This window comes from Scyliorhinus canicula, chromosome 1, assembly GCF_902713615.1.
Source record: "Scyliorhinus canicula chromosome 1, sScyCan1.1, whole genome shotgun sequence".
Taxonomy (NCBI): domain Eukaryota; kingdom Metazoa; phylum Chordata; class Chondrichthyes; order Carcharhiniformes; family Scyliorhinidae; genus Scyliorhinus; species Scyliorhinus canicula.
The window spans coordinates 278,030,885-278,043,135 of record NC_052146.1 but is presented as its reverse complement, the minus strand read 5'-3'; the positions used below and the strand labels follow the sequence as shown (position 1 = coordinate 278,043,135).

General features: G+C 49.0%; 1 pseudogene; it reads left to right on the top strand.

Moving 5' to 3' along the window:
• The first annotated feature begins 9,573 nt into the window (after nt 1-9,573).
• The window catches only part of LOC119964759, a 107,776-nt pseudogene continuing 105,098 nt past the window's right edge, over nt 9,574-12,251 (top strand).

The following is a 12,251-nucleotide window of genomic DNA, read 5'->3' as shown; positions in this document are numbered from 1 at the left end:
GCCGCCATTTTACCCACAGGTACTGCAGATGCCGCCATCTTGTCTCCAGGTGCCACCATTTTGTCCTCTCCCCGGGACGGGGCCACGGGTCGCTACCGCTCCTCGTCAGACTCATCTGACTCAACCGCCGATCAACCACTGCTCGCCTCCGTTACACTTGACCAGTCCCGTCCTCGCAACCTGGCACCCTCTTCCACATCGGTGCTGGTCAACGGCCACGTGACCTGCCTCATCGACTCCGGGAGCACCGAGAGCTTCGTCCACCCGGATACGGTAAGGCGCTATTCCCTTGCGGTCCATCCCGCCAACCGGCAGATCTCTCTCGCCTCCAGGTCCCACTCTGTCCCGATCCAGGGTTTCTGCCTGGTTAAACTTACTGTACAGGGCGTGGAATTCGACCGTTTCCGTCTGTACATTCTCCCCAACCTCTGCGCTTCACTCTTACTAGGCCTGGATTTCCAGTGCAATCTCCAGAGCCTCACCCTCAAATTCGGCGGACCCCTACCCCCCCTCACCGTTTGCGGCCTCGCGACCCTCAAGGTCGAGCCTCCCTCACTCTTTGCCAATCTGACCACAGATTGCAAGCCCGTCACCACCAGGAGCAGACGGTACAGCACCCAGGACTAGGCCTTCATCCAGGTCCGAAGTCCAGCGGCTGCTTCGGGAGGGTATCATCGAGGCCAGCAACAGCCCTTGGAGAGCCCAGGTGGTAGTGGTTAAGACCGGGGAGAAGCACAGGATGGTCGTGGACTACAGCCAGACCATCAACCGGTACACGCAGCTCGATGCGTACCCCTTCCCCCGCATTTCTGATATGGTCAATCAGATTGCACAGTACCGGGTCTTCTCTACTATTGACCTGAAATCCGCCTACCACCAGCTCCCCATCCGTAAATCGGACCGTCCCTACACTGCCTTCGAGGCAGACGATCGTCTGTACCAATTTCTTAGGGTTCCCTTCGGCGTCACGAATGGAGTCTCGGTATTTCAGCGAGAAATGGACCGAATGGTTGACCGGTACGGACTGCAGGCCACCTTCCCGTACCTCGACAATGTCACCATCTGCGGCCATGACCAGCAGGACCATGATGCCAACCTTTATAAATTCCTCCACACCGCATCTCTCCTTAATCTCACATACAACAAGGAGAAGTGTGTGTTCCGCACAGACCGCTTAGCCATCCTTGGCTACGTAGTCCAAAACGGACTACTGGGGCCCGATCCCGACCGCATGCGCCCCCTCATGGAGCTCCCAATTCCCCACTGCCCCAAGGCCCTCAAACGCTGCCTTGGGTTTTTTTCTTATTACGCCCAGTGGGTCCCACAATACGCGGACAAGGCCCGGCCACTTATCCAGTCCACACATTTTCCCCTCTCGGCCGAGGCACAACAGGCCTTAGCCCGCATTCGATCTGACATAGCCAGGGCGGAGATGCACGCAGTAGACGAGACACTGCCTTTCCAAGTAGAGAGCGACGCTTCAGATGTCGCCCTTGCCGCCACTCTAAACCAGGCAGGCAGACCCGTGGCATTCTTTTCACGCACCCTCCACGCCTCCGAAATTCGGCATTCCTCTGTTGAAAAGGAGGCCCAGGCAATCGTTGAAGCGGTGCGGCACTGGAGGAATTACCTGGCCGGCAGGAGATTCACTCTCCTCACTGACCAACGGTCGGTAGCCTTCATGTTCAACAACACGCAGCGGGGCAAGATCAAGAATGACAAAATCTTGCGGTGGAGAATCGAGCTCTCCACCTTTAACTACGAGATCTTGTATCGCCCTGGCAAGCTCAACGAGCCCCCAGCCGCCCTCTCCCGAGGTACATGTGCCAGCGCACAAGTGAACCAGCTCCGTGCCTTGCACGAGAGCCTTTGCCATCCGGGGGTCACTCGCTTGTACCATCTGATCAAAGCCCGCTATCTGCCCTACTCCGTCGAGGAAGTACGGACAGTCACCAGAGACTGCCAGATTTGTGCGGAGTGCAAGCCGCACTTCTACCGGCCAGATCGCGCGCGCCTGGTGAAAGCATCCCGCCCCTTTGAACGCCTCAGCGTGGACTTCAAAGGGCCCCTTCCCTCCACCGACCGCAACACCTACATCCTTAGTGTGGTCGATGAATTTTCTAGGTTCCCATTCGCCATCCCATGCCCGGATATGACGTCTGCCACCCTAATCAAGGCCCTGGATTCCATTTTCGCCCTGTTCAGTTTCCCCGACTACATCCACAGCGACAGGGGATCCTCGTTCATGAGCGATGAGCTGCGTTAATTCCTGCTCAGCAGAGGTATCGCCTCCAGCAGGACGACCAGCTACAACCCCCGGGGTAACGGGCAGGTAGAGAGGGAGAATGGGACGGTATGGAGGGCCGTCCAGCTGGCCCTACGGTCCCGAACCTCCCAGCCGCTCGCTGGCAGCAGGTCCTCCCTGATGCACTACACTCCATTCGGTCACTACTGTGTACCGCAACTAACAGTACACCCCATGAACGTGTTTTTGCCTTCCCTAGGAAGTCCACATCCGGGGTGTCGCTCCCGACGTGGCTCACGACTCCGGGCCCAGTCCTTCTCCGTAGGCATGTACGGCACCACAAGGCGGAACCCCTGGTGGACAAAGTACGCCTTCTCCACGCCAACCCTCAGTATGCCTACGTGGAGTTCCCCAATGGCCGTCAGGACACAGTCTCGCTCCAGGACCTGGCTCCCTCAGGTGCCGATCCCATGCCCACACCCCTTTCTCTTCCCGCGCCAACCCCGGCGCCCCCCTATTCGTCCCCACCAGGTCCATCCCTCATCCCCCTGCCCACCCTGGAGGATACGGAAGATTTCGGCTTGCTCTCGGAGTCATCCCGCCAGCAGCCAGCACCAACACCGCCAAAACCTGCACCATTGTTGCCATCACCGCCTGTGCCGACGTCACCACCACAGCTACGCCGATCACAGCGGAACGTTCGACCACCGATTCGGCTCAACCTGTAACCTGCTAAACGGATGGACTCTTGATTTTCCTTGTTGGACTCTCTTGTAAATAGCATCCTTTGTATTAGAGTTACATGTCACCCCCGCCGGACTCAATTTTTTACAGGGGGTGAATGTGGTGAGATAACCACTGTAGTTATGCGTACTGCAGTAGGGGGATGTATGCCTGTACCTGTAATACAGGTTCCTCCGGTAAGCCCCTGCCGGCTAGCTCCGCCCACAGGGAGCTTGTGTATAAATATGCATGAGAGCCACTCAGACCCTTAGTCTACAGTCGCAGATGGAGGGACAACATCGTACAACAATAAAGCCTCTATTGAACCAGTCTCTCGGCTTTGAGTATAATTGTTAGCGCTACACCGCCCCGGGGGGGGGGGGGGGGGGGGGGGGGCGGAACCAGAGGCGGAGCCCACCAGGGTTCCAGTATAATACATGGAAGGAGATCATATTACCATTCCCTGGTCATAGGCCACAGTACTATACAGACAACTTATATTATGGTGAATACATTCACCACAGTGTGTGAGACCAAAGACGAGACAGAAGACTCTGAAGAAGAGGAAGATATTAATCAAAGAGAACACATTGTCTTAGTAACGAGAAGTTTCAGTTCCGTGATGAAAGTGCTGGTCGCAGAGTACTTCAGTTGTGCCATATTAGATCCTATGACATAAGATCCTATTATCCATAGATTACGTCCTATGCTGCTCTTGATCATGTATTTGCTTTGTTTGGCCCCGTTCCGCACCGTAACAAATCACTGTTGGTCGATGTATCATTTGTCAATGTACCCTGTCAATTATTCTTTTATTGTCTACTATGTACGTACTGTGTACGTTCCCTTAGCCGCAGAAAAATACTTTTCACTGTACTTCGGTACATGTGACAATAAATCAAATCAAATCAAATTATTCAGATGTATATCTATAGTATGTGTAATGGACTGGTTGAAATGTTACCTGAACTCTAAGTGACAAAGAGCAGAACAAGTTAAAGGAATTTAGAAGTTGCATGAGTTTCAGATTTGGGGATGATAGTACCCTTAAATCACTGAAAAAAGTCGTGGTTCCTTGCAAAATCGCCAGAAGGAATCATTCTATTAGCACGGATGTCATATCCAGCAAAATACTTTTGTTATTGAGCCAACCTCTGATGAAGAAAGCACAGATGAAACATGACATGGAAATCGACAAGGTCATTGTATTTGGAAACACTTACAATACAGAGTCTGGACACTATTGTATCCCGTTAACGAATCCTGATTTTCTTGTTCAGAAATTAGGCAAATAGTGTTGGTGTCAGAGATTAGGAATCTAGGAGGCAACATTTAAAAATTTTTTTTTTAAAGTACTCAATTATTTATTTTCCCCAATTAAGGGGCAATTTTACGTGGCCAATCTACAAACCCTGTACATCTTTGGGTTTGTGGAGGCGAGACCCATGCAGACACGGGGAAAATGTGCAAACTCCACATTGACAGTGACCAGGGGCAGGATTGAACCCGGGTCCTCGGTACTGTGAGGCAGCAATGCTAACCACTGCACCGCCATGCCGCCCTAACCTCTAAGAACTCTTAACAGATTTGTTGGACGTGCCGTCCCTTGATGAAGTTGTGCTGACTCAGTCCTATTTTATTATGCATTTCCAAGTACTCCGCAATCTCATCTTTAACAATGAACTCTTAAAATTTTACCAATGACCGAAGACAGGCTAACCGGCCTATAATTTCACATCACCTCCCTTCTTGAGTCGGGGTGCTACATTAGCCACTTTCCAGTCCTCTGGGACTCTCCCTACCTCCAGTGATTCCGGAAAGATCACCACCAACGCTTCCACAATCTCCTCGACTATCTCTTTTGGAACCCTAGGGTGTAGTACATCCGATCAAGGTGATTTATTCACCGTCAGACCTTTCGGTTTCCCCAGAACCTTCTCCTTAGTGATTGCCACTACACTTACCTCTGCCCCCTGATTCTCCTGAAGTTCTGGTATCTCACTTGTGTCTTTCTGTTGTGCCTCCAGAATAACCCCCAAAAAACTCCTGTCATTGCTGTTCCACTGTCTTCCCTGCTAGGCTCCTCTTCCAATCAACTCTTTTAAAAAAATATATTTTTATTCCCCTCTTTCACAATTTTTCTCCCGAATTTACACCCACCAACAACAAACAATAATCAACAACAAATATATTAAACCCCATAACAATAACAACGATCCCATCCTCCCGCCAACCCTCAAACTTCAGCCTGCATGTTAACATAAACAAATGACAAAAAAGGAATCAGGGATTACCCATAGCCATCTTTAATAAACACAGCCCCCCCTCCCCCCCCCAACCCACCCACCCATCCACCCCAACTAATGTTCGATGTTATCCAGTTCTTGGAAGTGCATAATAACTAGTGCCCATGACTTGTAGAACCCCTCTGAGCTTCCCCTCAGTTCAAACTTAACCTTCTCAAGGGTCAAGTATTCCAACAGGTCCCCCTGCCACGCCAGGGCACAGGGTGGAGAGGCTGCTCTCCATCCCAGCAGGATCCGCCTTCGGGCGATCAACGAGGCGAAGGCTATAATATCTGCCTCCGTACCCGTTTCCAACCCTGGCTGGTCCGACACCCCGAATATGGCCTCCCAGGGACCCGGGTCTAGTTTCACACGCACCACCTTGGAAATTACCCTAAACACCTCCTTCCAGTACTCCCCTAGCTTTGGACAGGACCAAAACATATGAATGTGATTAGCGCCCCCCCCCCCCCCCCCCCCCCCCCCCCCCGCAACGCTCACACACATCTTCTACCTCTTCAAAGAATCGGCTCATCCTCGCCCCCGTGAGGTGTGCTCTGTACATCACCTTCAGCTGTATCAGCCCCAACCTTGCACATGAGGTGGAGGCATTCACTCTCTGGAGCACCTCACACCAGACCCCCTCCTCTATAACATCTCCCAAATCTTCCTCCCACTTTGCTTTGATCCCCTCCAGTAGTGCCTTATCCTTTTCCAACATAGCTCCGTACACCGCTGACACTACCCCCTTCTCCAGTCCCCTTGCCGTCAGCACCTCCTCCAGCAACGTGGAAGCCGGCTCCTCCGGGAAGCTCTGTATCTCCTTCCTGGCAAAGTCCCGAACCTGCATATATGAAAATACTTCTCCCTGCTCCAGCCCATACTCCGCTTCCAGCTCCTTCAATCCTGCAAATCGACCCCGAAGGAACAAATCTTTTAGTGTCTTAATCCCTTTCTCTTCCCATTTCCGAAAGCTTCCATCCCACCTCCCTGGCTCAAATCTGTGGTTCTCCCGAATCGGCATTTCCCTTGACCCTGCCCCCAACCTGAAGTGTTGGCGAAACTGCCTCCAGATTTTCAATGAATCTATTATTACCGAACTCCCTGAGTATTTCCCCGAAGCTATCGGGAGCGGCGCTGTTGCTAGTGCTTTCAGTCCCAACTCCCTGCACAAACTCTCCTCCATTCTGACCCACTGGGAATCAACCCCTCTGACCCAGCTCTGCACCTTCTCCACATTCGCCGCCCAGTAGAAGTACATCAGGTTCAGGAGACCCAAACCCCCTGCCTGCCTTCCCCTCTGTAGCAGCACGTTCATCACTCTGGCCACCTTCCCTCCCCATATGAACGAGGTAATCCTTCCCTCAATCTCCCTAAAGAAAGACTTTGGCAGGAAAATCGGTAGGCGTTGAAAAATAAACAGAAATCGCGGCAACACATTCATTTTAACTGCCTCTACCCGACCCACCAGTGACAGAGGGAGACCATCCCACCTTGCCAGATCGGCTTTCACTCTCCCCACCAGACTAGTGATGTTGTATCTGCGAAGTCTTCCCCACTCCCCTCTTCCAATCAACTCTGGCCAGCTTCTCCCTCATGTATTTGTAGTTACCTTTAATCAATTGTAATACCATTACATCGGATTCTAGCTTCTCCCTCTCAAACTGCAGGGTAAATTCTATCATATTGTGGTCACTGATCCCAAAGGGTTCCTTCACCTTAAGTTCCCTAATCAGGTCTGTCGCACGGTAGCACAGTGGTTAGCACTGTTGCTTCACAGTTCCATGTTCGATTCCCGGCTTGGATCCCTGTGTGGAGTCTGTACATTCTCCTCGTGTCTGTTTGGGTTTCCTCCGTGTTTCCGGTTTTCTCCCACAGTCTAAAGATGTGCAGGTTAGGTGGATTGGCTATGCTATGTTGCCCTTGGTGTCCAAAAAGGTTAGGTGGGGTTACTGGGTTGTGGGGATAGGGTGGCAGTGTGGACTTAGGTGGGGTGCTCTTTCCAAGGGCTAGTGCAGACTCGAGTGGCTGAATGGCCTCCTTCTGCACTGTAGATTCTATGATTACACATCACCAAATCCAGAATTGCTTGTTCTCTCGTAGGCTCTACCACCAGATGCTCCCAAAAAAAAAAAATCTTGTAGATATTCCACAAATTTCTTCCTTTTCTTGAGATCTGCTAGCAACCTGATTTTTCCCAGTCCACCTGCATATTGAAGTTGTCTCCATGATTGCCTTTCTTATATGTTTTTTCTATCTCCTGATTTATTTTCTGCGTCACATCCCGACTACAGCGAGGGGGCCTGTACATAACTCCCATCGGGGTCTTTTTTTCTTTGCGATTCCTCTACCCACACAGATTCTATGTCTTCCGATCTTATTGCTTTTTGCTATTGACCCAATTTTAATTACTCATGGTAAGGCATCACAAAAGGATACGGCGGCTTCTAAAATGGAAAAAGAGGAACTTCAAAGTTTAATTGGACAGTTGAATTGGTTAGCTAGACAAACAAGACCGAACGCCAGTTTTGATGTTTTAGAGCTAAGCAGTAAAATGTTTGCCCTCAGTTGAAGGAATTGTTAAGAGTATACAAAACATTGTCGAAATTAAAATTGGAGAATTAGAACATAGAACATAGAACAGTACAGCACAGAACAGGCCCTTCGGCCCTCGATGTTGTGCCGAGCAATGATCACCCTACTCAAACCCACTTAACCCTATACCTGTAGCCCAACAACCCCCCCCTTAACCTTACTTTTTAGGACACTACGGGCAATTTAGCATGGCCAATCCACCTAACCCGCACATCTTTGGACTGTGGGAGGAAACCGGAGCACCCGGAGGAAACCCACGCACACACGGGGAGGACGTGCAGCACATTGTGTTTTGAAATTCCCATCTTTAGGTGATATTAGACAACTGAAACTAATTGTTTATAATAACACATCTTATGCTATTCTCAGTGATGGTTTTTCGAGTGCAGGAGGATTTATAATTTTTCTCCTCGGGGAGAAAGGTAAATGTTGTCCTTTGGCATAGGAAACTAAAAGGATAAGAAGAGTAATAAAAAGTACATTGGCAGCGGGAGACACTTGCCTGAGTGGAGAAAGTAGATATGGCATGTTTTATATCCAGGATCCTGACTGAAATTTTATTTGGGAACAGTACCTATAAGAGTGTCACATAGCCACTCCCCACTCCAGTTGGATACGTTCTGAGATGGATGATCAGTCCAATGGGAAATCTGCAGATGTGGGGCAGATGGTGGTGTTTTTCGGGTAAGGCATCCAAGTTCCAGCCCAAGGCGGAAGAACAAAAATCAAAGCTGACAAAGGAGGCAGTGGTATTGTCGTAGGAGGCGTAATCCAGAGAATCAGGGTAATGATCTGGGAATGCAGGTTCGAATCCCACCACAGCAGATGGTCAAATTCAAATTCAGTTAAAAAAGTGTTCCGAGGGCAGCACGGTGGCCTAGTGGTTAGCACAACCGCCTCACGGCGCTGAGGTCCTAGGTTCAATCCCGGCTCTGGGTCACTGTCCGTGTGGAGTTTGCACATTCTCCCTGTGTCTGCGTGGGTTTCGCCCCCACAACCCAAAAACGTGCAAGCTAGGTGGATTGGCCACGCTAAATTGCCCCTTAGTTGGAAAAATGATTGGGTACACTAAATTTAAAAAAAAAGTGTTCCGGAATTAAAGTCTAATGATAATAAACCAATGTCAGTTGTCGTTATGAACCCGTCTGGTCCCTTGGGGGAAAGGAATCTGCCATCCTTACCTGGTCTCCAGACCTCACAACAATGTGGGTTGACTCTTAAATGCCCTCAGGGGCATTACCATGGTGTAGCTCTGTTGGAGCACCCCCCCCCCCCCCAAAAGTGTGTCAAAAACAGCCTGAAGGAGCAGCATGGTGTCACAGTGGTGAGCACTGTTGTCTCATGGTGCCGAGGTCCCAGGTTCGATCCCAGCACTGTCCATGTGGAGTTTGCACATTCTCCCCGGGTTTGTGCATGGGTTTCACCCCCCACAACCCAAAAGATGTGCAGGGTAGGTGGATTGCCAACGCTAAAATTGCCCCTTAAACTGGAAGAAATGAATTGGGTACTCTAAATTTATATATTTAAAAAAAAAACGGCCCGAGACTCAGAAAATGTTGGAACCGTCCGGGAGGCCTCACCTCTGCGGGGGGCCGAGCAAGGGAATGAGTAAGTCGCGCTCGGTGTGGTGACGGGGGCTGTCAGCGGACGGCAGGGCTCCCGATGCTGACGAATGTGGGAGATTGACGCCGCGACCGCCCATTTCCGGCCGTGACGCAGTCTGAGTCAGTGCGTGGCCGAGTGTTGTTACGGAGCCGCCTGGAAGCAGTGGGGGATATATATATATACAGTATATATATATATATATACACACATAGATAGGGAAAAGGCTTTGGTGGAAAGATCGCTCCCGCGAACGACGCCGCAGGACAAGTAAGCGGGCAACGGCACACACACAAAAAATAATCCTCCCTCGCCCCACATAAACCACCACTTCCCAAACGGACGGCTCTCCCAAACTGTGCGACTGGCATCAAATCAGCAGAGCCGGAGAAACTTTGTCGTCGGGGAGATTGGTGGAGTAGGCCGCGGGCAGCACAACAGGTTTCCAGAGGCTTCTTCCTTCACTGACTCACCGCCGGCTTTCAATTTTCCTCCCTCCTGCTCCTTTTGTTTTGCGGAGGGGGGTGGAAAGAGGAGAAAAAACGTCCTGATTATAAATGCGGTTCGGACCCAAAATGATGCCAGTAAGTTGTTTTTTTTAAAAGATTAAAAAATAATGTCAAAACTCGAGGAGACGTGTGAACCGTACCTCGTTTGTTGATTATTCTCTGTTGTAATCTTCGAGGGGGTTCTGTCGGTTGTGACTGCCTTCGTTCAACTTCTCGGTTGCTGCGTACCGTGTGTCGCCATTTGATGGTTTTCGTTCCCCTCAATTAACGAAACTGCAACGAATAGCACGGAAAATTACTTCAATAAATCGGCAAATTAACCCCATGGGATTTCTTTCGAAGTTGGTGTCGTCGTTGTCCCCCCCCCCCAAAAAAAAAATATTGAATGATTGAAATAATGCGTCTTGCGTCAAAACATTTGGTCTAAATACTGCTATTAGGGATCGGTTGATTTTTCTTTGAACGTCCTATCCCAAATTTTGGAAGGAAAAGCTGTTTGTCAGCTGCAGTCACTAAATCTTCAGCCCCATCGCTGTGCGGACATACGTTTTAAATGTGGTTCTAATTATGCCCCTTTATAAATAGTCCAGTATAGTGCTGTGATTTCTGTATCCGAACGTTTGGATTATCAAAATAACTTGCTTATATAATTTGCAGAACACGTATAAAAGAGTCAGAACCTTATTTTTTAAAAAAATAATTATTATAATTAGCATTTGCATCCTATTTTATCACCCCTCTCTTGCGTCAAGCTCATATGTTAATATCTGGGCTACTGGCGTGAAGGAGTTACTGAGCTTGATCGTAAGAGAGTTGAATTATTTTTGGCAGAGATGGTCCAAACTTAGAGATGATTAAATATTGTTGCGTATAGTACCCTTGTCCTACATTTATATTAACTCAGGGCAGCATGGTAGCACAAGTGGATAGCATTGTGGCTTCACAGTACCAGAGTCCCAAGTTCAATTCCCCGCTGGGTCACTGTCTGCATGTTCTCCCCCTGTCTGCGTGGGTTTCCTCCGGGTGCTCCGGTTTCCTCCCACAGTCCAAAGACATGCAGGTTAGGTGGATTGGCCAAGATAAATTGCCCTCCGTGACCAAAAAAAAGGTTAGGAGGGGTTATTGCGTTACAGGGATAGGGTGGAAGTGAGGGCTTAAGTGGGTCAGTGCAGACTCAATGGGCCGAATGGCCTCCTTCTGCACTGTATGTTCTATGTTCTATCCAGAAAAACATGGTTGTACACTGGCAGCAAAGAAGGTTAAGCAGCTTTTTGGGGATTAACGTATGATTTGATTTCTGTTATTGTGAATCTCTGCAGTAAATTTTTTTTGTCAACACACTTGTATTTACATTGTGTGTTTGTGTGTACTGCACTGTGGAGTTATAAGTTAGGGTGCATTTACATTGAAGCTTTAGTTTCTGTGATAAGTTAACACGCATACAAAATTTGCAATGTCAATCTGGAGTCATAGTCCAAAGTGAGTGTGGGGTGAAGCAGTGTGAGATTTCCCAGAAAGATTCCCTGTGTTAGACACCAGATGAATTATAACATCAGTGAGGTGATAAACCTGCTTTTTTTGGGTGGGAGTCATTTGGACAGCTTGGTAAATCTGGTTTCATTCGGATGTGAATGACTAGTAGGATGGAAGCAAATGAACTGTAACCAAATTTGCAAACAAAAAAAATAGGCGGAAAGGCAAGTTATGAGAGGGATACAGACCGTTTGCAAAGGGCTATTGATAGGTTAAGTGGGCAAAAAGTTGGCAAATGAAGTATAATGTGCGAACATGTGAAGTTCATTTTGGAAGGGAGAAGAAAAGAACAACATCAGTTTAAATTGAGAAAAACTGTTGAAAGCTGCACCACAAAGGGGGTACTTGTGCACAAAACACAGAGAGCTAGGATACAGGTCTGCAGGTAATCAGGAAGGCAAATGGAATGTCGGCCCTTATTTCAATGGGTTGGAGTATAAGAGTGGGGAAGTCTTGCTGCAACTGGAAAAGATACTGGTGAGACCACAACTGGGGTACTGCGGGTAGTTTTGGTCCCCTTATTTAAGGAAAGATATTATTTCATTGCCGGCAGTTCAGTAGGATGATCTCTGGTATGGAGGGATTATCGTATGAGCAAAGGTTAAACAGGTGGGATTCTACTCATTGGAATTTAGAAGAATGAGAGGTGATCTCATTGAAACATAGGATTCTTAAAGTGCTTGACAGGGTAATGCTGAAAGGATGTTTCCCTTCATGGGAGAGTCTAGAATGAGCGGGCATAATCTCTGAATGAAGGGT